Source organism: Lissotriton helveticus, chromosome 11 (assembly GCF_964261635.1).
Source record: "Lissotriton helveticus chromosome 11, aLisHel1.1, whole genome shotgun sequence".
NCBI classification, from domain to species: domain Eukaryota; kingdom Metazoa; phylum Chordata; class Amphibia; order Caudata; family Salamandridae; genus Lissotriton; species Lissotriton helveticus.
Genome location: NC_136072.1, coordinates 778,089,552 through 778,116,352, shown reverse-complemented (window position 1 = coordinate 778,116,352; position 26,801 = coordinate 778,089,552). Strand labels below are relative to the sequence as shown.

The 26,801-nt window shown below is 44.9% G+C and overlaps 1 protein-coding gene across 1 annotated transcript in view; it reads left to right on the top strand.

Annotated features, from left to right (window-relative positions):
• The window catches only part of LOC144791167 (pyroglutamylated RF-amide peptide receptor-like), a 1,198,913-nt gene that overhangs the window by 728,432 nt on the left and 443,680 nt on the right, over window positions 1–26,801 (top strand). The gene's annotated exons all lie outside the window — the stretch shown is intronic.

Below are 26,801 nucleotides of genomic sequence, written 5' to 3'. Positions count from 1 at the left end.
TTAAGACACATTTAATGTAATTAGTTAATGTGCTGTAACATTTATTGCCTCTATGTTAAAAATACGTGTTTTAAGTTCTTTTCAATTTGTGTTTTATATTAAAACAGTTGTAATACATTTTTAAAGAAAAGTAAACATTAATGGTTCTCACTGTACATTCCCTTAGGGAGATCTCTACCAGAGTGTTGGAGATCTGCCCCTACATGGGAAATGTTACAAGTAGTAACTTTACAATCATAAATGTACTTTTAGATGTCTCAAACCTCCTTTCAGGTGTTGGAGAAATGTAAATCAGCACATGTGCGATCCTGAGATAATTATATCTGTAGTCTACATGAAACTCAGGCAAACCTACAAACCTACACCAAAAGACAATGGCGTAGCTCGGCCTTTTGCCGCAGGGGACGGTTCCAGCTGTTGCTGCCCTGCGGTGGCCGTAAGAGCGGGCGGGGTGTGGGGTTGGGTGGGGGGCTGGCGAACACATCCAGCGTTTGCTGCCCCGCGCAAATATAATTGCATATGTCAATAAATACAAATGATGTGTGGAAGAAACTGTTACTCATAATTTCTAGAATAAAATATGTACTTGTCATCAAACCATACACGCCAAGTTTACTATATTTGCTACTAATGTAGTTGACACATGCAATATACATTTCATGATGAACAAAATTATATTTAAACAAAGTTGAGTATGTAAAAGAACATCAATTGTGCTTTGACAAATAAACAATGTATTATAAAATGTTGGTCATCCAAAAGCCCAGCAAGGGAGAAGGACACGTCAATGCTGTGTACAAAGACTTGTCTACATACAGACCATGCAGAAAAGACACAATATTTGGAAGTACTGATCAAAATAGAGAAAGTTGTATGAGGCAGAATGACAAATGGAATATGACTGTTTCAATGTTAGGTACATATTATTTATTTATTTATTAGGAAGGTTTTCTAGAGCGCGAACAAGATCCTTGCGGATATCAGAGCGCTTTCTAGTGATCAAAGCTGATAATACAGAACGAATAGCATGACACATTATACAGCTAATAATATGACGGAGAGAACAAGCATGGGATAATAGTACGAATACACAAGAAAGGTCGTGGAGTACCGAAGCATGGGATGACAGTATAAAAACACAGGAAAGTCATAGAGACCAGCACAGAGTTAGTGGCCCTGGATGCACTGCGGCCGGCACAGGCACACAGTCACGGGACGGTGACTTGCGGTGCAGTCAGATGGGCCATGCGACCTGAGCGGGTCCTCATCAATATCCGAGGTGTATGTTGCGGAGGGTTGCGGGGAACAGTTGAAGGTGTCCTCCAGGGCATGATGCGGAAGGTCTGATGTTATCTGGAAGTAGCAAATGGAGGAGTGGAAAGCGCAAACCTCGTTCTCACCACCAATTCGATATTAGCTACATGAGGATGAAAACTAGCCCCTAGTCCATTGACTCAGAAGCCACCAATGTACGACCAGTGAGTGTCCATGAATGTCAGGGAACAGACTTAGTGATATGAACTTCGCCATCGCTACATCAAGACTCATTGACCTACTGGACCGCAGTGTAGGCCGAAAGCAGCGGTCAGCACGGGCCATTCACCGAGTGTCGCCAGCATAGGTTGGTGGCCACACCAGCCTGCGTAGTTCAGGTTCAGTGGCACCACATGTTTGGTCACCTCCATGACTGTGACCCGGCTTTCGTCCGGACTGAGCCGCATCTTCATCTTACTCCTCTCCATGCGACCACTGGTGTGGACTCTGCCCCAACTAGGTGCTGGATGTGAGACCTACTGGTCCGAAGGGTAGTCCTGGTCTCTCATCCACGTGTCGCCGGCTGGCTTTGAACAGGATTAGTGGCACCACATGTAGCCAGCTGGCATTGAACTGTGTTAGTGGCACCACGTGTCACAAGATGTCCATATGGAACTATGCCTTACTGATCAGGGTGGGGGTCTGGTGCAGTGGCCGCTGGCCCAGATTTGGGGTTACTGCCATTCAGGACCCAGGATACAGTTTCACATATGGGACCGACTGAGCCGAAGAGGACGCCGGTGTAGTATGTGAAAGAGGAAGGAGTAATGTGGGCCAGCGTTGGGGGGCGAGCGATGGTCTGAGAGGATGGAAGGGTCACAGGCCTCTGGCTTGGAGCTTGCACAGGCACTTGGTGGGCCCTCTTTGACACATGCCGGTGTCGGCATTTGATCAGTGTGGCCTGGCTGCGCAGGGGAGGGCCTGACGGGTTCATGGTCCAGTGGGCCGGGGTACGGCAGGTGCACAGGATCGCAGGCAACTCCACTCACGAGGCATCGGCCCTGTGGCGGGGTGAGAGGCGCCGCCCTGGCACCGACGTTGGGCTTTCCGGAAGAGGACCACACCCAGGGCTATGTGCTTTCTATTCACACCCCTACGCTGGCCTGGCGTACGCCGGGCCATCCCACTCTGCTCACGCTTACGGGGGAGGACGTAACAGGCAACATTTTCGCAAGGTCCTCTACTGGCTAAGGTGACATGGTTGCATCCAATGTCCACTACACTCCATACACCAGAGGTATATGTCGCCGTGCATATGCGTGTGTTCTGCATACTGCGGTCTGTCCAGCACATCTCTGCCCCTCTTGGCATTGTGTACTTTACCAATCATGGTTCTACTGCATCCTTCACACAAGCCTGGTTTCCACCTCTCCTCACATTTGGCTATTGTGTGGCTGAGGTGCCATGCCATTGATGGCTCATGTACACTGCTTGCCCAGGTTACCATTGTAAGTTGTTCTGTCGTGTCTGGTGGGTGAGCATGTTGTTTTGCATGTTGGTTGTGATTTTGTGACGTGTGCATTGCCATTATGAATTGCATAGTTGAGGTGAGTGGGGTGTTAATTTGGAACTTGCCAAGCGGCTGTTAATTTCCCTTGGTGCCATCCTGGGAACACCGGTTGCGGATGGACTGTCGGAGGATGAAGGAATCATGAACACTGGCTGTGTATTTGGAGGCGACATTGGTGAAGGAACCACGGTGTTCTGATGTTGTCTGCACATTGATGTGTGATGTGTGCTTCCTGTTGCAGTGATTGTGTGCTGTGTCACCAGGGGGCACAGTTAGGACATGTGTGCTGTGGATTGCCCCCAACATGTGCGTGCATCCGGCTATGCTTGGTCTCCAGCGGATCCTGCGTATTGTGTTGGACGTATGGGGACAGGGGACTGGGGTGCCAGGGTGATGGTGATGTCCAGGGCAGGTGTGGGGGACTTGGATGTGTCTGGCTGTGAGACTCCTCCGACTCTGGCGAGTGTTGTTTGGGGTGTGCCAGGGGCCAACAGGTGCAGCACAGCCAGCAGCTTGGTGTGGGGTGGGATGTTGGCTGTCTGCTGTGTTGGTGCCGTAGGCCTGTTAGGCGATGATGGTCAGGATGCGTAGGATAGTTGTCCCTTTCAGCCTGTAGTGGACAGTGACATTGTCAGATGTTGGGTCTGTGAGGCAGGTGTGTTTCCTGGGGGGCCACTGTCTTTGTCTGCGCTGCCTCTGTGGTGGTCCGGGGTGTTCCGGGTGGGAGTTGGGGTCCTGGGGTGGTGGGGGTGGGGGTGGGTGTTGTGGCCCTCTTGGGTGTCCGGGCTGCATGATGAGTGGTCCCATGGCATCTGTTGCCCTTCCGATGTCACCCTGGGCTGGGCTCCTTTTTGTGGTGCAGGCCTCCGCCCGACCGTACACCAGGTCAGAGCAGGTGTTAATTTCCTGCTGCTAACGCGCCTTATTGCCTGTTTTGTGTTCTTATCGCCGATCTAGATGGTCGTTGAGAATGTTGAGGTGTGGTGTTGTTGCGGCTTTTTGCATGGGAAGCCTACTCTGCATCTCAATAGCGATAGATGTGGGGTGCTCTGTGGCAATGTTTTTTGCGGCTGCTATCAAGGGTAAACTGGTGCTGTGGGCTGTGAACACCAGCTTGTGAATGGGGAGGTAAATATATCACAACTTTGGCTGTGATAAAGTGCCTTTAATTCGGCGATAGCGCCTTGTGAATATGCCCCATATTGTACTCAACCAAATGTGTGTTTAGTAAATGGAACGGCATCAAGTACACCCATGGCAATTTTGAGCCCTCATGTGTTGGCATGAGCAATTTAGACAATTCCCTCCTAAGGAGATGATAAAACTTTCAAAAGTCGTCGTAGTGGCATAAATGATAGTCTAAAAAGGAAAAAATAAGTGAAATAAAGATAAATGTGTTTAGTCCTAGCTAATTTCGGCACTCACCTGCCCAACTTCGTGCAGACCTTCTGTGCTCAAAATTCAATCACTCCGACCTAGAGCGCAGCAGGGACATGGCATTCTCATGCATTCTCATGCAACGTGCATGCTTATTGAGGGAGAATATTTCAGTTATTCATTGATGAATGGCTGTCTAGGCAGCAATGTGTTTAGACTACACAGAGCACTGGAGCTCAATCAATATTTGAGAAATTGACCCATTCCACATGTCCCTAGAGGGCTTCATAAACTGCAACACAACTAAAAGGTCTAAGAGTTTAGAGAGCAGATTTCACTCATTCAATTGTTTTAGCAGTGATGGTGGAACATTGGTCAGCCAGTGCTAATCAAGTGAAATGCTAGGTCATCTTTCTCTAGTTTTAACTGCACTCATAACAAAGCAAATAGGTCTGTTTTTAACATATTAACACAGGAAACAGCATTTGGCATGTATGTATTTGCATGTGTCAGCTCAATAAATTCAGTCATATTGGCTTTGAATAGAAAACAACATGGAAATTCATGCACACAAAAAATCAACAGTAAGGAAACATAAATGAAGTCTGTAGGAAAGGCACAGAGGGTAAAGTAAAGAACAATCTGGAAAACAGGGAAACACATAAAAGTCTTTACTAATGCACTGTAAAAAGCTTGCTTTCTGTATATAATGCAATAAAAGTAGGCTAGCCAACACATTTACTGTTCATTGAGAGGTAATGAAGAAAATGGGAGATGGTGAAACAAAATATTTGCATACGATCAAACAGTTTGATTACACGGGGAAGCCAGGATTAATCCCAGGTTTTCTGGTTCACTTTGTACAAGTCAGTCACTAAAATTGTAAATTGATACTTGTATAGCGCACTACTCACCCGCAAGGGTCTCAAGGCACTTGTACGAATACCGCTGTGGAACCCATCCTGGCTTTTACCTGTGAGGTGTCCACTCCTGGGCACCCCCAAGGTGGAGGCCAGGCATCCTTAGCGTTGTGGGGGCCGTTGTGGAGATTAAGCAAGCTATTGGCCAGAGTTGCAGAGTGGGACTCCATGATTGGAATAGGCACCGAGGCGAGAATTATCAGGTCTGTGGAATTTTTGAGCTCAAGACCCCCGAGGCAGGGAATTGAACCCTGGTCCCAGGCTAGACATCTGCATCAGGGTCTGCCGCTCTAACCATTGAGCCACACTTCTCCACACTACTAAATGGGTATCTATTTGTGTCTCCTTTTTACCTCAAATGTTAATGCTTTGTTTTTAAGACTGTGCATGATGGTAGAGCAAGAGTGGTAGGCAGAAACCACATGATAGCTTGGCTCATTTTGGCCTCAAAGTTACAAGAGGACCCTGAACTGAGCCAAAGTCTGGCATCTGGCTTGAACTTTAAGTGGCTTGCCCACCTTTACATTGCAAGTGTGTGATAAAGTATGATGAATGCCTGTATTTTGAGATGTAGAATCATTCCTCATCCATTGCAATGCAAACATTTCATAGGTGTCAGAATGATCCCACCAAAATCAACAGCAGGAGGAGAGAGGGAAGTTTTCTTCTGAGTGAAGCCCAAGCCCACTCTGTACATTTCAAGGCCTTGTTAAAATTGGTCCTCCAGACAACAACCTATAAACAAACTTATCTTCTCTACACAGAGACTAGGGGTGTGTAGACTTTCAATTATGCAAGCAGCGTTTTACACTGTTCCTTAATTATTGCCCTTTAAGCAGTTCATGAAAAGTCCTCATTTTCCTTTCATATGCCTAAACGTACCTTTTTTTAGGTCTCGCTGGCGTTGCAGGGCGAAGCCCTGCCGCCAACGAGACTTATAGCCGCCTTCATCCCTGTCAAGGGAGTAACAGCTGTGAACGAGCCCGATACAGACCTGGGCACGAGCCGACCCAGGTCTGTGAACGCGCTTCAAGGTTGAGCAGCTTGTGCACGTTTGTTGGACGTCAGGCACCGCCAGACCAATTATCCCAGCATGAAACTCTACTTCCTGAGGCCACAACACCAATTATCCCAGCAGGAGTCTCCACTTCCTCAGGCACTGCAACAATTATCACAGCATGAGACCCACTTATCACAGCATGTCAACAGGCGCCCCAGGCTGCTGGAGCACTCAACTATAATTAATGTGCAGTTGAGTGCTCCAGCAGTGTGGGGCGGCTCTCTGCATGCTGTGATAATTATCACTTTGGGGCCTCATGCTGTGATAATTAGGGAGGCATGCTCTATTTGCAGCACTGAACATTTTCAAAGAAGGCGAAGCAGCAGCAGCGACATTCATTGGAGACACTCACCCTCACTAACCCTCACGCCCACATCCCCCTCACTCGCCCTCACCCCCTCACACCCCCTGACCCCTCACACACCTCCTCACCCTCACACCCCCTCACTCTCACACACCCTCACATACCCTCACACACCCTCACTGACCCTCACACACCCTCTCACCCTCACACCCCCTCACACCCTCACACCCTCACACCCCCTCACCTTCACACACCCTCACTCACCCCCTCACCCTCACATCCCCTCACCCTCACACCCCTCACCCTCACACCCCTCACACCCCCTCACCCTCACACCCCCTCACCCTCACACCCCCAGCAAAACATAGCATATCATAGTAAAACAACAAAACATAGCATAACATAACACAACAAACCATAGCAGAACAAACCATAGCAGAACAAAACATAGCATAACAAAACATAGCATAACAAATCATAGCATAACAAAACATAGCATAACAAAACATAGCATAACAAAACAGCAGAACATAACAAAACATAGCATAACACAGCAAAACATAGAATAGCATAACAAAACAAACCATAGCATAACAAAACATAGCATAACAAAACAAAACATAACATAACAAAGAATAGCAAAACAAAACATAGCATAGTAAAACAAAACAAACCATAGCATAGCATAACATAACACAACAAAACAGCAGAACAAAACAGCAGAAAATAACAAAACATAGCAAAACAAAGCACAGGATAGCATAGCAAAACATAGCATAACATAACTTAAAACATAACATAGCATAGCAAAACATAGAATAGCATAGCATAGGAAAACATAGAATAGCATAACAACACAACAAAACAGCAGAACAAAACAGCAGAACATAACAAAACATAGCAAAACAAAGCATAGGATAGAAAAACAAAAAATAGCATAGCAAAACATAGCATATCATAGTAAAACAACAAAACATAGCATAACAAAACACAGCAAAGCATAACACAGCAAAGCATAGGATAGCAAAACACAGCAAAGCATAGGATAGCAAAACACAGCAAAGCATAGGATAGCAAAACACAGCAAAGCATAGGATAGCAAAACACAGCAAAGCATAGGATAGCAAACCACAGCAAAGCGTAGGATAGCAAACCACAGCAAAGCGTAGGATAGCAAAACACAGCAAAGCGTAGGATAGCAAAACACAGCATAACATAGCGCAACATAGCGCATAACATAGCGCATATAATTAGCGCATATAATTAGCGCAACATAGCGCAACATAGCGCAACATAGCGCATAACATAGCGCATAACATAGCGCATAACATAGCGCATAGCGCAAAACATAGCGCATAACATAGCGCATAGCGCATAACATAGCGCAACACATAGCGTATAGCGCATAGCATAGCGCATAGCATAGCGCATAACATAGCGCATAGCGCATAACATAGAGCATAGCGCATAACATAGCGCATAACATAGCGCATAGCGCATAACATAGCGCATAGCATAGCGCATAGCATAGCGCATAACATAGCGCATAACATAGCGCATAACATAGCGCATAGCGCATAACATAGCGCATAACATAGCGCATAGCGCATAACATAGCGCAACACATAGCGCATAACAGCGTATAGTGCATAACATAGCGCATAGCGCATAACATAGCGCATAGCATAGCGCATAACATAGCGCATAACATAGCGCATAACATAGCGCATAACTTAGCGCATAGCGCATAACATAGCGCATAACATAGTGCATAACATAGCGCATAGAGCATAACATAGCGCATAACATAGCGCATAGCATAGCGCAACATAGCGCATAGCATAGCGCATAGCGCATAGCATAGCGCATAGCGCATAGCATAGCGCATAGCGCATGACATAGCGCATAGCGCATGACATAGCGCATCACATAGCACATAGCGCATAACATAGCGCATAACATAGCGCATAACATAGCGCATAGCGCATAACATAGCGCAAAACATAGCGCATAACATATAACATAGCGCATAACATAGCGCAACATAGCGCATAGCGCATAACATAGCGCATCACATAGCACATAGCGCATAACATAGCGCATTACATAGCGCAACATATCGCATAGCGCATAACATAGCGCATAACATAGCGCATAACATAGTGCATAACATAGCGCATAACATATAACATAGCGCATAACATAGCGCAAAACATAGCGCATAACATATAACATAGCGCAAAACATAGCGCATAACATAGCGCATAACATAGCGCATAGCGCATAACATAGCGCATAACGCATAGCGCATAACATAGCGCATAACATAGCGCATACCTAAGCTAACCAAGCATAGCGCATAACCTAACCTAACCAAGCATAGCGCATAACCTAACCTAACCAAGCATAGCGCATAACCTAACCTAACCAAGCATAGCGCATAACCTAACCTAACCAAGCATAGCGCATAACCTAACCAAGCATAGAGCATAACCTAATCAAGCATAGAGCATAACCTAACCAAGCATAGAGCATAACCTAATCAAGCATAGAGCATAACCTAACCAAGCATAGAGCATAACCTAACCAAGCATAGAGCATAACCTAACCAAGCATAGAGCATAACCTAACCAAGCATAGAGCATAACCTAACCAAGCATAGAGCATAACCTAACCAAGCATAGAGCATAACCTAACCAAGCATAGAGCATAACCTAACCAAGCATAGCCTAACCAAGCATAGCATAGCCTAGCCTAACCAAGCATAGCCTAGCCTAACCAAGCATAGCATAGCTTAACAAAACACAACAAAACATAGCATAACATAACAAAACACAACAAAACATAGCATAGCATAACAAAACAAAACAAAACATAGCATAACAAAACATAGCATAGCATACCAAACACAACAAAACATAGCATAGCATAACAAAACATAGCAAAACAAAGCATAACACACACCACACACACACAACCACGCACACACAACCACACACAACTATCTATCTATCTATCGCCCTCACTCTATCTATCTATCGCCCTCACTCTATCTATCTATCGCCCTCACTCTATCTGTCTATCTATCGCCCTCACTCTATCTATCGGCCTCACTCTATCTATCTAATCGCCTTCACTCTATCTATCGCCCTCACTCTATCTATCGCCCTCACTCTATCGCCCTCACTCTATCTATCGCCCTCACTCTATCTATCGCCCTCACTCTATCTATCGCCCTCACTCTATATCTATCTATTGCCCTCACTCTATATCTATCTATTGCCCTCACTCCATCTATCGCCCTAACTCTATCTATCTATCGCCCTAACTCTATCTATCGCCCTCACTCTATCTATCGGTCTCACTCTATCTATCGGCCTCACTCTATCTATCGGCCTCACTCTATCTATCGGCCTCACTCTATCTATCGGCCTCACTCTATCTAACACCCTCACTCTATCTATCGCCCTCACTCTATCTATCGCAATCACGCTATCTATCGCCCTCACGCTATCTATCTATCGCCCTCACTCTATCTACCCATCGCCCTCACTCTATCTATCTATCTACCTATCGCCCTCACTCTATCTATCTATCTATCTATCTATCTATCTATCTATCTATCTATCTATCTATCTATCTATCTATCTATCTATCTATCTATCTATCTATCTATCTATCTATCTATCTATCTCCCTCATTCTATCTATTTATTTAGATACTGATTGCCATCACTCTATCTATCTGTCTAGCTATCTATCGCCCTCACTCCTATCTATCGCCCTCCCTCTATCTATCTATCGCCCTCACTCTATCTATCTATCCCACTCACTCTATCTATCGCATCACCACAGCATCACTAAGGGGCACAACAACGTCACTATGCGCTACCACAGGATCATTGAATGCCACAGCATCACTAGTCGCCACCACAACATCACTCAGCGCCACCACAGCATCAATCTGTGCAACCATTCAACAACAACTGGGTCAAATATGATCTCTCAATGTTTCAAGCTTTATTACAAATGTCACAAAAAGAGGTTAGTATTTCACTTCTGTTCTTGGATTTTCGTCACAATAAAATACACTGAACATATTCTTCACAAAAGTTATTTACAAAAGTTTAAGCTATTGCCATTATAAATTACAATAACTTTTATTTAAGTATTAATTATTAAAAAAATTCAAAGCCATTGTTATTTGTAATATCAATACATCTAAGTCACGTGAATACAACACATATTGCATTACAAATGCTATAGGTGTCACGAGTTATAACTATTGGCATTGTAAATGACAAAGCTATTATTTTTGCTATTTTCAAAACCAACACATATATAAAAAATGTGTCATTTACAATACCAATAGCTCAAACTTTCCTAATGCGAGACCTTATGCATTGCAAATGCTTGTCTTTCTTGTAAGTGTTACTTGCTGTTGAAACTGAATGTTACTTCCTATTGTGAGAACTGTGAAACCAGTTTGCTATGGTAAGGGTAACTTGTAAGAATTTCCTACACAAATGCGTACCTTCCATAACATTTTCCGGTAACTCGACAATTGCAAGTATTGAACATATTTAATGCAGTAAGATATGATGCAGGGTTTCATGTGTTTGTTTCAAGACTACATATTCACAACTGCTTCATCAACGTTCTTGCTTTTTTCACCAGATTTTTTATTCACATTTTCTTTAAAAAAATTATTTTCCAATCTGTTTTTTCCAAAATGTTCTCTTTGGGAGAACCTCTTCCGAACCCTTCTCATGTCAGTCTGGCTCTCACTCTCTTCACTCGCGACGTAACACTGAGCCCCAACTTTTACGTGCCTCCAATTTTGAAAATCAGCCACTGATGCAGGAGAGAGTGGAGAACAAATTCATTGAGACGGGAAGATACAGGGGTAAGGAAAGAGGAGGGAACAGCGAGATACAAGAATGTAGAGAGACAGAGAAAAAAATAGATATTGGAAAGTGTAATGAGATAACGGGGGGAATGGGAAATGGACAGATAATGAAGGGGATATTAGATGCAGGGCTAAGGAAAAGAGGAGGAAGGGACATACAAGAGAAAGGGAAAATATGGAGATTCAGGACAGAGTGAGAATGAAAAGATCCCAGGGAGAGTTGAAGACAAGTCAAAGGAGTAAAGCAAAACAGTAGAGAACGCAATAGAGTAGAAAATTGATAAAGGACAGAATGAGTGATAGTGGGGAGAACAATCAGAAGACTGTACAGATACAGGGAGTAAAGGGAAGAGAGGAGGGTGAAGAGGTAGAAGGGAGAATCAGAAGGACCAGGGGAAAGATGGGAAAAGAAAGAAAGTGGGGGCGGAGAAAGATAGGATAAGGGTCAGAGAGGCGAGAAACATCAGCATAGAAAGATTGATAAAAGAATAGTAAATGTGGAAGAGCGGAGAGGGATAGGGGAAGGTGAAGGCAGAAGGAAAGGATTAAGTAGTGATGCACAGCGGAAGTGAGAGAAGAAGGGCGTTGAGATATGCAAGGAAGGATGTAGTGGTACAGAGAGGCTGAAAAGAGAGCAACAGGAACTTCGAGCTGTAGCTAGACAGTGATGACAAGAGTGAAAGGTGGACGATAATTAGATGGAAACTGAGGCAGAAGTGTGGGAGAGAATGGTGGAAAGCAGAAAAGAGTGAAGAAAGGAGTAAACAGAATATGGACGGGAAGTCAAGTGATGAGTGAGAAAAAAGAAAGTGAAAAACAAAATACATGATATAATTAGCAACATCAATGTAGAATTAGTGGGTGAGGGGAAAGTGGAGCAATACAGTGGGAATCTAGGGTGACTGAAAAATGTGCAGTAGAAATAGTAGAGGAGAAAAAAGAAAGGACGCTAGGGAGTGATACTGTGAAGAATGGAACCCTTAATAGAGAATGGAGAGGGGAGGGTAACTGGAAATATAGAAGGGAAGGAAGTCAGAGACAACTTGTAAAGCAGGAGGGGAAGGGGTTGAAGCTGAACAGGAAGGGTGCAGTTACGAAAGTGGTGAATAATTTCATACATTTCATAATACATTTTGGCTTTTTGTATGGTTAAACAAATTGCCTTGCTTCATTCACATACAAGACAGATGGGTAGCAGCAGTTCAAGCGTCACCATATGTGGGAAATAAGCATTTATTAATGCAACTCACTTAAACATCAGCTCCGGCTCCTCCTCTATGGAGGAGGTGCGTCACCCCCCCTTGCCAGCCAGCTGAAGGAAAGAAAAAATAAAATGATAATAAAACAGTGTTATCATTTTATTTTTCCTCTGGATGGAGCTATGACTTTGGGGATGGGGCCATGCAATGACAGATACGGAAGGGGACTGGTGGGTAGCACTGCTGTCAGTGAGCATGACAGTTTTGCTGGCTATCTTAGGATGGCAAAAACGTCATGCGCATTGACATCTCCCCAACCTGAGCTTCATTATCGGGTGGAGAGAACAGCAGGCGTAGGCTCCCAGTCCCCTTTGGAGTGGAAAACAAGCCCACTCAGGCCAATCCCATAGCTTCTCTCATGCTGCTACCAGCATGAGAGAAGTGCTATAATTGGCCGTGGGGATTCTGGGAGCCTCAGAATGTACACGGCAGTAAGGAAAAAAGCTGTTATTGGCGAGGAGCAGGTAGTTTATTTTCTTTTATTTTTGTGTTTTGCCATCGGTCCATCCCCCACATCATAGCCCTCTCCCCCTCCACCACTCTGCCGCAAGACCAGCTGCTTCTGTTAAGTGTGCGAATATGTTTTCAGTATGGAAAAGGCAAAATGATAAGCCTTACTAATGCATGTTTGGACTAAGCGATCTGAAAGCTATGGTGGTCGGAGAGACCTTGAACTAGACTAGTTGGAAGAGGTATGTACCTTTGTCCAAGAAGGGACCCTTGCTTCTAGTCAGGGTAAGGGGATAGACACTTTAGATAACCCCTGCTCACACCCTTGGTAGCTTGGCACTTGCAGGCAGGCTCATCCCAAAGGCAATGTGTAAAGTATTTACACTCAAAACACACGGTAATATAGTAAAAACACCACAAATGGACACCACACCAGTTTAGAAAAACAAAGTATCTTTATCTAAACTCAGCAAGACCAAGATGACAAGACAAGAATCGAACATACAGGTAGTAAAATGGCACCTAAAACAGTTATTTCCATAATAAGGCTTGTAGAAAACAAATAGCTCCACCTGGGGCTTTTACGAAGTCGTGATAGCAATAAATCCACAGAACGGCGCCGACCGCGAAGTATGCGGCGTCGGGCACGGATTCACACAGACCCCCAAACAAACAGTACCTTAGAAAACAAAGTCTATGATGATCCACAGTATCATGGAGGCGAAGCGTCGGTACCAAGGTCAAGGCTGGCTCCCTGGCTGCCACGGGGGAGGTGAAGCATTATGTCGCGAGGAGGCAACGTGTCGGATCTAGGACTGGGGAAGTTGGTTGCATCTGCAGTGAGGTGTCGTTCCCAGTGAGGCGTGTAGTCACCCTCGGAGGTTATTGGTGCCGCAATAACAAGATGCAGGTGCTGGAAGTGATGTATTCAATGCGAGCGCTAGTGTCGGGAATGCCAAAAACTGCAGGCGTCGAAGGGCGTCAGAGCTGCGGTGCAGGCCGAATGTTGCTTTGTGCACTTGAGGTGCAGGTCATGGCATCACAACGGTGTCGCTGACGGCATCAGAGATTGTTTTTCTTAATTGTTTTAGGTTTATTCCAGCTCTCAACAGCAGGGACAACCTCCAGAGGCCCAGAACTGGAGCAGGCACCTCCTGGCAGGTCAGAACAGTCAGCAGTAGAGTTCAGGGGAGTTGGACACCACCAGCCCCTGTCACTCCAAAACCATACAGTCAATCCACAAACAGGCAGAGGCACACAAAATAGTTAAACAAGAACATGTCTACTTTCCAAAAGTGGCATTTTCACACCTACAATTTAAAAACTATCTTTACTAAAAGACGTGTTAGTAAATTCTGAGTTTGGAATAAACTTTATTCCCCTATCTTGTCCCAATGGAAAGTGAGCATTGTAAGGTGATACAAAGTATCTCTCATGTTAACCTATGGGGCAGATAGCCTTTCAATAGTGAAAAACGAAATTGACAGTCTTTTACTATTTGGACATGTCACACACTCCAGTACATGTCCTACCCTTTAGACAAAATGCACCCTACCTGAAGGGTGACTTATATGAAAGAAAAGGGACGGTTATGGCCTGGCAAATGCACTTGCCAGGTTGCTCGACATAGCAGTAAAAACTGTGTGCAGACACTGCAGTGGCAGGTCTGAGAAACATTTACAGGGCTACTTAGGTGGGTGGCACAATCAGTGCTGCAGGCCCATTGGTGGCATTTGATTCACAGTCCCTGGCATACTCAGTGTACTTTAATAGAGACATAACAATAAATCAAATATGCCAATCATGGATAACCAATTGCAATAACAATTTGTACAGGGAGCCTTTGCATTTTGACACCGATCAGCATTGGCAAAGTGCCCAAAGCATCTAAGCCAGCAAAAACGAAATCCAGCACAGCATCAAAAAATACAGGAGGTAGAGGCAAAAAGTCAGGGGAAACGATGCCAAAGATGCCAAGTCTAACAGTTAGTAAGAGTTTTTTTAATTAAAATACATGATATATACAGGAGTGAGACTGCTGGCCTCTGGAGACTGGACCATGTTTCTGAATCCAGAAAAAATAATCTGAGGACTCGCACATTTGTTTCAAAATTACATGCATTACCAATAAGTGTGCCTTACTGGGGCTCAGTCACCAGCCATCTGAAGGAGAAAATGATTCTTAAACATTTTTTATGGCCCTCTGGGGCTAGAAGGCACATATATTATCAATACTTGCTCCGAATGCTTCTCCTTAGATCCTTGAACTTTTGGTCATACAGACAATTTTGGGTTGTTTCTGTCCTGTCCTACAATCTCCATGGGCCCAGAGAGGCTTACTTCCTCGAAATGCTCTCAATGCAGACTTCAGTCAGTTGGTCAATGTTGTGTTCATCTAGATAGGTGCTGGCTTCTCTCCTCACCCCATGCACTACCACTGCCCCTCTCTTTCAAGGCAGAATGCAGTAACATGACGATTCCAGTCCTGGTCTTTAGGAACAAACAGGCCAACTTTTACTAACACTTTGTGCCAGGTTTGCATCACAAGCGTGATGCATACCATGCACATAGTGTTGTTCTGATATTTACTTTCCAGCACAAAACTTGTTTTGTGTTGGAAAGTAGCCCTGCAGTAATGCAGTTTGTGCTATGCGCTACTTTGTATCCAGTAAGTGTACCATGGGTGGCACGTGGATGTTCTGATGCGGTCATCCATGGTTTTTGATGCAAATTCCTATCTACTAAAAAAACGGCTTTGTGTCAAAAAGTTACGTCTCCTTGAGGAAGGCCTAACTTGAGATAAGTTTTTTTTTGTCAAAACCTCTCTAAATTTGCATGTGTGCTCTAATACACAGCAGACATACAAAGTTAGAATTTTCTTTTACCATGTCTAAACTTAGTATTTTTTACTAGAAGGATACCCTTCCAGTATAAAACCTATTCTAGACATCAAGTACATACCCTTGCGCTATGGTGCTAACAGTGGCAGCTCGCAGAAAGAGTGCTGCGGAGTGGTGAGGCGGGGCGGGGGAGGGGCAGGTTGAGGGGTAGTGGACTCGAACGTACGACGGCCAGGAGTAAAGTAAGTAAATAAATAAATACAACTATTTACATTGCGCTCTGTGCATCGCCGAGTTGGTGATGCAGCGAGCGTAAGGTAAATAGTTTTATTTATCTCTTTACTTACTTTACTCCTGGCCATCGTACGGCCGACTCCACTATCCCCCCACTGGTCCCCTCCCCTGCCCGCCCCCACCGCCTGGCAGCTCTCCCTCTGAGAGCCGCCACTGGGTGCTAACTATAGTGTTAGGGTGTGTGGGTGTCTCGCGGCAGCCAAAAGTGCACCAGTGCAGGGTGAGAGGGAAGATGTGGCCTAAAGGCTACAGCGGTCTGCCTCAAAGCTGGGGAAAAGTGCACAAGTTTCAGCAGGGACGCTCAACATCCTGTGATTCTGGGCAAATCACTTAACATACCCGTGCCTAACAAGATGAATGTGTCCGTTTGTAACACATTTGGTGCACATGTACAATGATCTGATACCTTCAGGTCGGGTTCACGCTATAGAAAACTCTAAAAAAAAAAAGACATGGTACTGGTCTACTCTCTTTCTTTGGCACAGCGCAGCATTGCAACTTTGGTTGCTGCGTTGCACCAAATCTTCAATCTTAGTAAATTTGGCCTCCAGTGTCCTGGCCCCAGTAATCTTCTATTCTGGTTGGGGCAGAAAGTCTCAGTAAAAAGGCCTGGCAAAATAGAACTAATGGCTGGTCGAATGCTGGTGAAAGCCAGGGTCAACCAAATTACAAACTCTGTTAAAAATTCAGATGCTCAGGTCAACCTCCTCTGCTTGACTGAGCAACTCTCGGAGTTTCAAGTGTTCAAGTGGAGGAACCAACTTATCCAATGAGAATGTAATACTCCTGTGACCATGGGACATCAATAGTGAATCACAGTGCCCACCACAGACACATCCCAATACCCACTAACTGTCCCAGAAACTCAAGGAAAGACCTATATTTAAATCCAACAATCAAAAGATGTGCACCTTTCATTTAAGTTCGTAAACGCTTGCCGATTTTGATTGACAGCAATGCCTAAGACGGGAAGAGCGACCTACCTGTTCAGTGCTTAATCTGAGCCAGTGGTTTCCGGTGCTCCGGCTCCACTCTATTATTATAGCTTTGCATGGCCTGAAATAGTCTGAATTGTCACACTTGTAGGAGTGTGGTGGTTAAGTGTTATGTTGGTACTGTCGAAAAAGGCTCTATCACTTATTTTTTTACAAACTAAGCGCTGGACCTGTTGATCTTTCCCATCCTTTACAGTGTTTTGATACAGTGACTACAATACATGCTAAGATGAAATAAACAGCTGATGGAAAGAGTGCCAGTGTAAAAAGCAGTGAGTGTGGCCCCCAAGAGGCTTTAGTGATCCGTGGCAGGGAACGGTGGCTCCACGCAGTCAGGCCACTAACAAAATGGCAGTAAATCCTTTCATTCAACATTTTTCTAGAAAGGCAGAAACCTCTCCCCTCTCCCAAATGTTGTCGTGGAAAGGAGAAAAGCAGACTTTAGTTACTCAGAAACTTTAGTCGTTTTTTAAATTTATTTTTACTAAGAAGGACTTTAGTGAAAAGAATACATTATAAGAAATACCTGCCATCAACCAAATGTATTAGTAGCAAAGCTGGAAAGATTACTATCGAGAAAGATGAGATATCATTTGTACCTTAGGCCAACAAAAATGCAAGGATCTTTCCGTGGCAGTACATCTGTTTGCAGTAACAATGCCATGTGCGGAGTTGAGGAGGACATATTTAGCCACCAGCCAATCACCAAAAAGGTTCCAAAACTGTTTGCAGTTAGTTTACTTTTTTTACTCACATTACCTTCTGGGATCCAGACTCCTTACTTTCCCTGCTTTTCAGTGTTTTAGCATTTTTGATAACCTGTCTGATCTTAATAGACAAAGTAAGGTATGATATGTATTGCGAATGCCAATTTCCTATGTGATAAAAGTGTGTAAAATAAGTTGTTGAATTTGAATACGGAATGCAAAAATGGGAGAGGCGATTAAAAGGTTTCACGTTTGGGGAACCATCAAGGGGAACAGGCAATGGTCCACCCATACCCCTAACATCCCTCCACTTATGGCTGCCAAAACTATTCACAAAATCCCATTGAAAACCAGTTACCATTTTCTTTGAGATGTTGGAAACTGATGAAAGGTTTACAACCTCAAGGTCGCAACCTATTCATAGATACCATCGTAACTCACACTTAAGAGGGTTCGCGAGGCAGAGGGCTAGATGTACGACGTGATTTTGCATGCGCAAACGGGTTTGCGACCCGTTTGCGCATGCAAAATCACTGTGTGCCATGTAGAAAGCCTATTTAGCGAGTCGCAATTTATTTGCGACTCACTAAATAGGTTTTGCAACTCGCTATTAGAAAGGGGCGTTTCCTTCCTAATAGCGACTGCTGAGTCATGTATGAACATTTTGCAACCGCAATTGTGGTAGCAAAACCCTTGCAAAGTACTAATGCAGTTGTAATTTGGAAGGGGTCCCTAGGGGACCCCTTCCACTTTGTGACTGTCTCCAAAAATTATTTTTACAGGCAGGCAGTGGTCCCCGGGACCATTACCTGCCCTTAAAAAAGGAAATAAAACGTTTCATTTTTTAAAAAAAATGCAGCCTGTTTTCCTATAAGGAAAACGGGCTGCATTAAAAAAAACTGCTTTATTTAAAACCAGTCCCAGACATGGTGGTCTGCTGAGCCCAGCAGACCACCATACCTGGGAGGGCCTGTCATTCTCAATGAGCTCCCAAATTGTGAGAGACTCATTAATATTAATGAGCCTCACAATTTGCGACCCCATTGGAAATCGCAAACACACTGTTGCACATGGCAAATTGCACCTCGCAAATTGCAACTCGCAAATGAGTCAAGATTTGCGAGGTGCAATTTTGCTGGTCGTACATCTGGCCCAGAAAGCTTTACTGATTCACAGAATCTGTTTAGTACATTTAAAAAAGCTCTCGCCCTCGCAAACCCTGTGATTTTCTGAATCGTTAGCTTTGAGGCCTTGAAAGGGTTTTGTACACCTGGCCCATATTTTGGTGAAGAGCATTTTTGCCTTCAGGAGTTTTCTGGAATGGACGCAAGGGACAAAACCTATGTGCAGAATGATGGATCTCTCTTTGCCAATAATCAGATGGAAAAATGAATGCGGCAGGTATAAAAATGACAGAAGAAAATAATCTGTATTTTAGTGGGTCCACAAATTCCCAAAATTGAAATGGTTGGGGCCAATAATTGTAAAGCTGGAAACCTTCTAGGATGCCCAAGTGGTACAGTATCATGAAAAATGGCATCCTCCCTAGCCTGTAGTCTTCTTATGCTGCTTTCATTGTCTGTGAGTTCACTTTTTTCGTCTGGTGATAGCCAAGATCTTTTGATTTGACTAAAAGTATATGCATAACATTCATACTAACGGAGGCTTATAGTTATTCCTCTTTATCAATTGGGCCGTTATTCCGTCATTGCATTTTTCTTCCACCCACTGCAGCATGGGACAGTGGGTCAGCCCACTTCACCAATTGGTGAAGTTTGCTGTGAGCGACAGAATTGATCAGTTTCACAAGGTGCACATCCGCACACAAAGTAGATTCCTCCTGTGCAAGGATGACTATAGCAATGTGTGTTTTTGAGACCAAAATATTTTTTAGCTGTAGCCAGTTTTTTTGTGGTTTATTTTTAGATTGATGTGGGCCAGGAGCTACCCCAGCAACCACGTTTTACAAAACCATGACAGAACAAAACAAGCATTGACAAAGTCAAAAGGCTAATGACTAAAGCCAGATCTATCGGCTTTGCCAGTACTTGCTTTACATGCCCATCCTTGCACTGGAGGAGCGAATGAGCAAAGCCTCCTATTTGCTACTGGTATAGGAGACGCCTTCAGCCACAGTTCAAAAAGCAGAGGAACAAATCCTTTTTTGTTTGCTTCTTTTTTTAATCTTCTGTCAAGAAAATAAAATTCCGCTGTCTGATCGCTGGCCTTTCTTCACCGGCTCGTATCCATGGACACCGGGCTTCTCGCAAAGCGGTATTTAGTTGGAGGCTATTGAAATAAAGTCCTTTTAAGAAATGAAAACAGACTGGATACATAAAAATAAGAAGAAATTTGGAGAGAACTAATTAGCCGAGAGTGATGCAGAGCTGTCACTGTAGCAATAGCGCCAATCTGGGCCTAGTTTGCAGTCACACAGGACCTAAGTGCAAAGGGGAGGCAGCTCATTATTTTTCAGACACTGTGTATAGCAGTTAGTCTCAAAGAGAGTATCTGTCTGAAAGCTCTCTGGAATGGCACATATTCATTTTCAAGAATAGAATAGGAAGAACATGCGTAGCCAGGGCAGGCTTTAGCACTGGTGGCGCCCTGTGCGGCAATGTTTGTTGGTACCCCCCCCCCTCCCCCCAATGAGCACCTCCGCCACAGATTCCCTCACAAACACCATTTGACAGTGCCCATCAAGTCTCCATTACCACTGTCTCTTAGATTCCTTTGACTGGAAAAGCAAAAATTCTGAATTTAAAATGTAACACCATTGTTAGGGGTTTTCTTTCATAAAAATAGTTGATTTCTAGTCAAATGAACCCCTTTTGCAATATTAGGACCACGAAAGACTGGGCAAAAAATATATAGCTCTAATATTTTCCTTGCAGTTTGCATGCAGCTCTTTGATAGCAGTCAATTGCTCACTGCTCTATATTAGGATTTTAATGTATAAACTGTAAGTAACAAAAGGATCTCTGAAAAAAGCAGTAATCCATTGACCTATTTATATCATATGCACTTTGTGATGTGAATGGGACGCGTTCTTTGCAGCAGGCGTATTAACCCTCTGCGCTATGAGGAGTCAAAACTTTCACTAGATAAAGCTCTGGTCCCTCTCCAGGAAGAACATTAATCACCAGAGTTGTCATTTTTATTGATGCCTGAAGATTGATGGGACAATGTTCGCGGCATCAGATGCTTTTAGATGAACATGGCGCGGTGGTACCGATCGCACCACCCTAGAGCAGACCCTGCTCGCAGCAGCAGTGCAAGCTTCCTTTGCATAGAGATAGAAGGGACAGCGATCATCAGTGTATGAGTCCCTCACACAGAGGTTCAGCTCTGGTAGCTGCAGGGTAAGCTTCCTTCAAAAAGAGGAACAGCACAGGGAGATGCAGTGTATTCGTCCCTCATGTAGAGATACTGCAACAACAAGATATGGATGGAATGCTTGAATAATCTCAGTCACTGGCAATCACTCGGGCCTCATTCCAGCCCATCATTTTTCGCCCACCATGCCACCTCATTTTGTACCCAGTCATATGCAAATCAGTCTTTACCCTGCTTCAAAGGGAACAGTCCAACTTGAACTGCCAGGCCAAGTCCTCCCTGAACCGGAACACAAGCAACCCAGGATCGGTTTCACTCTGATTAACGCTTATAGCTTGGTTCCAGTGGCACAGTGAGAGTGGGTACAATGTCTGCACATATCTGTTGCCCTTAGGGCTCAACGGCAATAACAACAAGGTGATGGATGAATGCTATACCTGGCTGATGAGTCATAATATGGGTGAAACCAGTCCTGGGTTGATTGTGTTCTAATTCAGGGAGGACCTGGCCTTGTAGTTTGGGCTGGACTCTTACCACTGGAGCAGGGTCAAGGCTGATTTGCATATGGCACAGTCCAAATTGAGATGGCATGGTGGGTGAAAAACTATGGATGTGATTGTGGACCAAGCAATTGCCAGTGGCTGAGATTAATTAATGCATTCAGTCCATCACCTTGTTTTTCATGTCCTAAGTGTGACACATATGCCCAGACAAGGGTCCTGTGCTAACTGTGCCAGCCACTGGAACCAAGTTATACCTGGGTAATAAACCCCAATAAAAATGAAACCGGTCCTGGGTTTCTTGGAATCTGGTTCTGGGAGGACCTGGCCGGCAGTTTGGGCTTGACTGGAGCAGGGTCAAGACTGATTTGCATATGGCTGGGTTTAAGTTGAGGTGGCATGTTGGGCGAAAAACGATGGACTTGGATGCAGGCATAAATGACTGCTAGTGGGTGAGTTTAATTCAAGCATTCCATCCATTAGCTTGTTTTTGATGTCCTCACATAGAGATATAGCACAGGTACTCCACTCACACAGTGGTACAGCACAGGCTACTGTAGTGTAAGCTGCCCTCAAACACAAAAAGAGGTACGCATAGGAATAGTTCACAGCTATTTGACCCTGAAGCACAAGTGTTAGACCTGGCACCTTTGGCGTGGTTTCCCCCTATCTGTTTGCCTCTACCACCTGTATTTTTGATGCTGTGCTGGATTTCGTTTTTGCTGGTTTAGATGCTTTGGGCACTTTGCCAATGCTGTTCAGTGTCAAAGAGCAAGTGCTCCCTGTGTAAACTGGTATTGTGATTGGTTATCCATGATTGGTATATTTGTGTCACCAAGAGTTCCCTAGTAAAGTGCACTAAGTGTGCCAGGGCTGGTGGTAACAAATGCTACTAGTAGGCCTGCAGCACTGATTGTGCCACCCACATGATTAGCCCTAAAATGGTGTCTCAGGCCTGCCTTTGCAGTGCCTGTGTGCAGTCTGTGAACTACCATGTCCTCCTGGTCAGTGTCCCCACTAGCCAGGCCTAACCCTTGCCTTTCTGTGCACATTGGCCACCCCTATGGGAGGCCCAAGGTACCCCCTTGGGCAGGGTGCAGTGTATGGGAGAGGTAGAGCATTTACTAGTGCAGGTGACATGCACTGGTAGTGAAAGGCAGCCATTTTCGTTTTTCACTATTGTAAGGCTACCTTGCCCATAGGCTATCATGGGGAATGCTGGCTACAGTGGCTACCAGCATATCTTCCCATAGGAGCAAGGTACCAGCATATCTTCCCATAGGAGCAAGGTAGGAGATTAAAGTCTGGTATCCCTGAACTCAGAATTTAATAACACATCTTTTAGGAAAGGTTGTTTTTAAATCCTGTGTTTGAGGACAGCACTTTTAGGAAGTTTCTGTTCAATTATCTGACCTTTCTGTGTGCCTTGGCCTGTTTGTGAATTGACTGTCTGGTTTGTGAGTGACAGGGGCTGGGTGGCTCCCAGAGGCTGAGTGGGCCATCCTTGGGCTGAATAGCTCAATCTAAATCTAGAGTGGTGGGAGGGGGTAGCACCTGGGCCTGAATAGGACTGTGCCTGCCTTCCACAATGCTGGCTCCGACCCTGCCCCTCTCCCTGAAAGGAAAGGAGAGGCCAGGAAAACAAAGTGTTCAAGGAACACCCAGAACTGGTTCAGACCGGGCTCAGAGCCATTCTGCACAAAGGGATCAAAGACTTTTAGGGGTATAAGTACAGGACCCCTGACTACAGAAAATTAGATCATCCTGGAATCAAGAAGGAACCTCTGCCAAGGAGAAAGCTGAAACTGAAGTAGGAAGACTGTCCTGCTGTTGCTCTGCTGGACTGACCTGCTGTTGCTTTGCTGCCAAGGAGAGGGGAAGGACTTTGCTTTGTGCTGTGTCCCCTTGCTTGAAGGAATCTCCAAGGGCCTGAGAAGAGCTGGCTCCCTGTTATGAAGTCCCAGGAACAAAAGGAATTCACCCCCAGATTCTCTGAACTTTGCTGAGAGAGTTCTGTCCTTCCTGGAGTGTGTGGCCCATGTGGGGTGGCTCTGGAAGTTGTACCTGTGTGGGGAAGCTGGAAACCAAGCTTTTAAGAAACTTTCTACAAGTTTTATCGCATCCCCGGCTTAGCGAGAAAATCCCCATCGCTACGAATACCGAGATCGTCACAGCGCCTGTTGCCGCTGCCTGAACACGTCGCATCCTTAGTTTGCGGGAAGATTTCCGTAGCTGCAAACAATGTCACAGAGCCTGTCGCTGCTGGGTGAGATTACCGCATCACGTCGCTGCGAGAATCGTCGCAGAGACATCGCATCGTGGAGCTGCGAGAGAAAGATCGCCGCTGAGCTGCGCATCATCACCCCGGAGATCGTCGCAGTCCCCAAAGATCATCGCATCGTGCCTTTGCGACCTTTTTCACTACGGAACGTCCGCACCGGAATCCATACAAGGTATCGCATCCCTCCCCATACAGACCGGATCCGCCGCAACACACCCGCTACATCCAGCGGAATTGTCGCATCGGCTCCCCAAGGTCTCAGGAGTGACACATCGCTTGTATTCCACTGCACCAGCTTCTGTTTTGGACTTTTGTCACATTTAAAGGTACTGTTGGCTAAACATGACGCAACTGTGGATTATTTCAACAATAACTTTAAGAACTCTTTTGCAACCATATTCTTGAACTGTGTATGTTGGATTTTTGTTGTTTTGGTCTTGTGTAGTTTAGATTAAATACCTTTATTTTTCTAAACTGTTGTGGAGTCAGTTTGTGGTGTTTTTACTGTGTTACTGTGAGTGTTTGTACAAATACTTTACACATTGCCTTTGATAAACCTTGACTGCTTGTGGCAAGGAACCAAGGGGGTGAGCATGGGTTATCTCAGAGGTTTTCCTCCTTACCCTGACTAGAAGCAAGGGTCCCTATTTGGACAGTGGTACCTACCTCTGCCAACTAGAGACCCCCAGTTCTAACAACAAGTCTACTGCTGAAGCCTATGTGGTCCATAGTGCCGACCCTGCAGGAGTCACCACTCTGTGTAGGGACTGTGTATATCTGTAAGGTGGTCTCACTGAATCACTTTACATAAGAGTGTTAGCAGTAGGGTGCATTTTCACTTTACACCATTATTAGAAGGCGATCACCAGAAGCAAGCTTTCCTTTTGCACATCAGATAGGACACAGCCACAAAAATGTAGGTCCCCTCTACATCACCACACAAATGTTCGCAGTACAGGTTGCTAAAGTACTAGCTCCACACACAGGAGGTGCATCACACACAGTAGTAATGCAGACTTCACTTACTAGTGGAGATTAGATACTTAATGTGCAGCATAGCAATTCAGGCTTCTCAAGCAGAAACAAAACAAACTTAGCAAAGGCAGATGTAGCACATGCCTACATGAAGCGGGTACCTCATAGGCAAGAGCAGTGCAGGCTTCACACACCGAGAACAGATACTAAACAGACCAGGGCACAACAAGGAAATGCTAGTTTACCCCCTAGCCATACATAAATACATACATAAAAGAAACAATACAGGCGGTTTCAACAATGCAAAATTCACAAGTACACACAGCATAGCTCATCACAGACATTTGTTGTGCAAGCCTCTCTAAAGCGAGCCTCAGAAAAATTGACAATAACAGCAGAACATCCCTCACACAAAGCACATATTAGTTGATGTATCAGACAGTGTAACTTCCCTCATACATGCTGATGGTAGCAAGCCACCTTCACATAGAGAAGGTAAGCACACACAGCAGGAGAACAAGTTTCCACAAATAATAACACATTCACCGTAAGAAGGAGAAGGGTGAGCTTGTTCCACAAACAGAAAGGGGGCAGCGTGCATGGCAGTACTGGAGGTTTCAACCTCATAGAGAACAGGTGCAGGCCAGGCAGTTCCTCATATAAAGAACAGGTTCAGCATAAACTGTTGCAGTGCAATAGTCCTCACACATAGAACACGGAAAGTACAAGCAAATACAATGCACAGTGCTGCTGGTTCCATGGTATACCTAGCTTATGAGTCCTACTAAGGGCGAAACCTGTCTTGGTTTGCTTGTGTTCCGGTTCAGGGAGGACCTGGCCTGACAGTTCAGGTTGCACTGTTTTTAATTGCAGCACAGTGAAGACTGATTTACATATGGCTGAGTCCAAACTGATATGGCACGCTGTGAAAAATAATGAAGAACTGGGATGCGGACTGGGTAATTGCCAGGGGCGGAGATTAATTTAGGCATTCTATCCATCACTTTTTGTGTGCTTCAATGTGACACCCTACATGGGATGGGTATGCCCAGACGTGGATCCCATGTACACAGTCTCACTGAAACCAAGCTTTACCTGACTGATGAGCCCTAATGACGGTTTAAGCCGGTCTTGAGTTGCTCATGTTCAGTTTTAGGGAGAACCTGGCCTGGCAGTTCGGGCTGGACTGTTCCTATTGGAGCAGGGTCTAGGCTGATTTGCTTTTGATAAGGTCCACGCTGAGGTGGCATCGTGTGCAAAATAACTATGGACTGGGATGAGGTACTGAGTAATTACCAGTGGCTGAGTTTAATTCAGGCATTCAATCCTTCACTTTGCTGTATACTTCAGTATGATGTCCTAGGTGGGACAGGTATGCCCAGATGTCGGTCACTAACTTACTGTACCACTACAAATACACCTTATCTGATTAATGAGCATTAATAACGGCGAAACCTGTCTTGGACAGCTTGTGTTCCAGTTCAGGGAGGACACAGCCTGGCAGCTCAAGCTGGACTGTTTCCTTTGGAGCTGGGTCAAAACTGATTTGTATATGATTGGGTCCAAACTCAGGTGGCATGCTGTGCAAAATTACGATATAGTGGAATGCGGCCCCAAGATGTTACCAGTGGCTGAGGCTGATTCAAGCATTCCATCCATTGTATAATTCAGTAGAGGTGGGTGAGCCACTTGGACTAGAGCCAGGCCTTATCCTGAAGCCTAACTGTGGCTCAACACAAAGTCCTGTTGGAACCTCAAGTCCATATTAAGC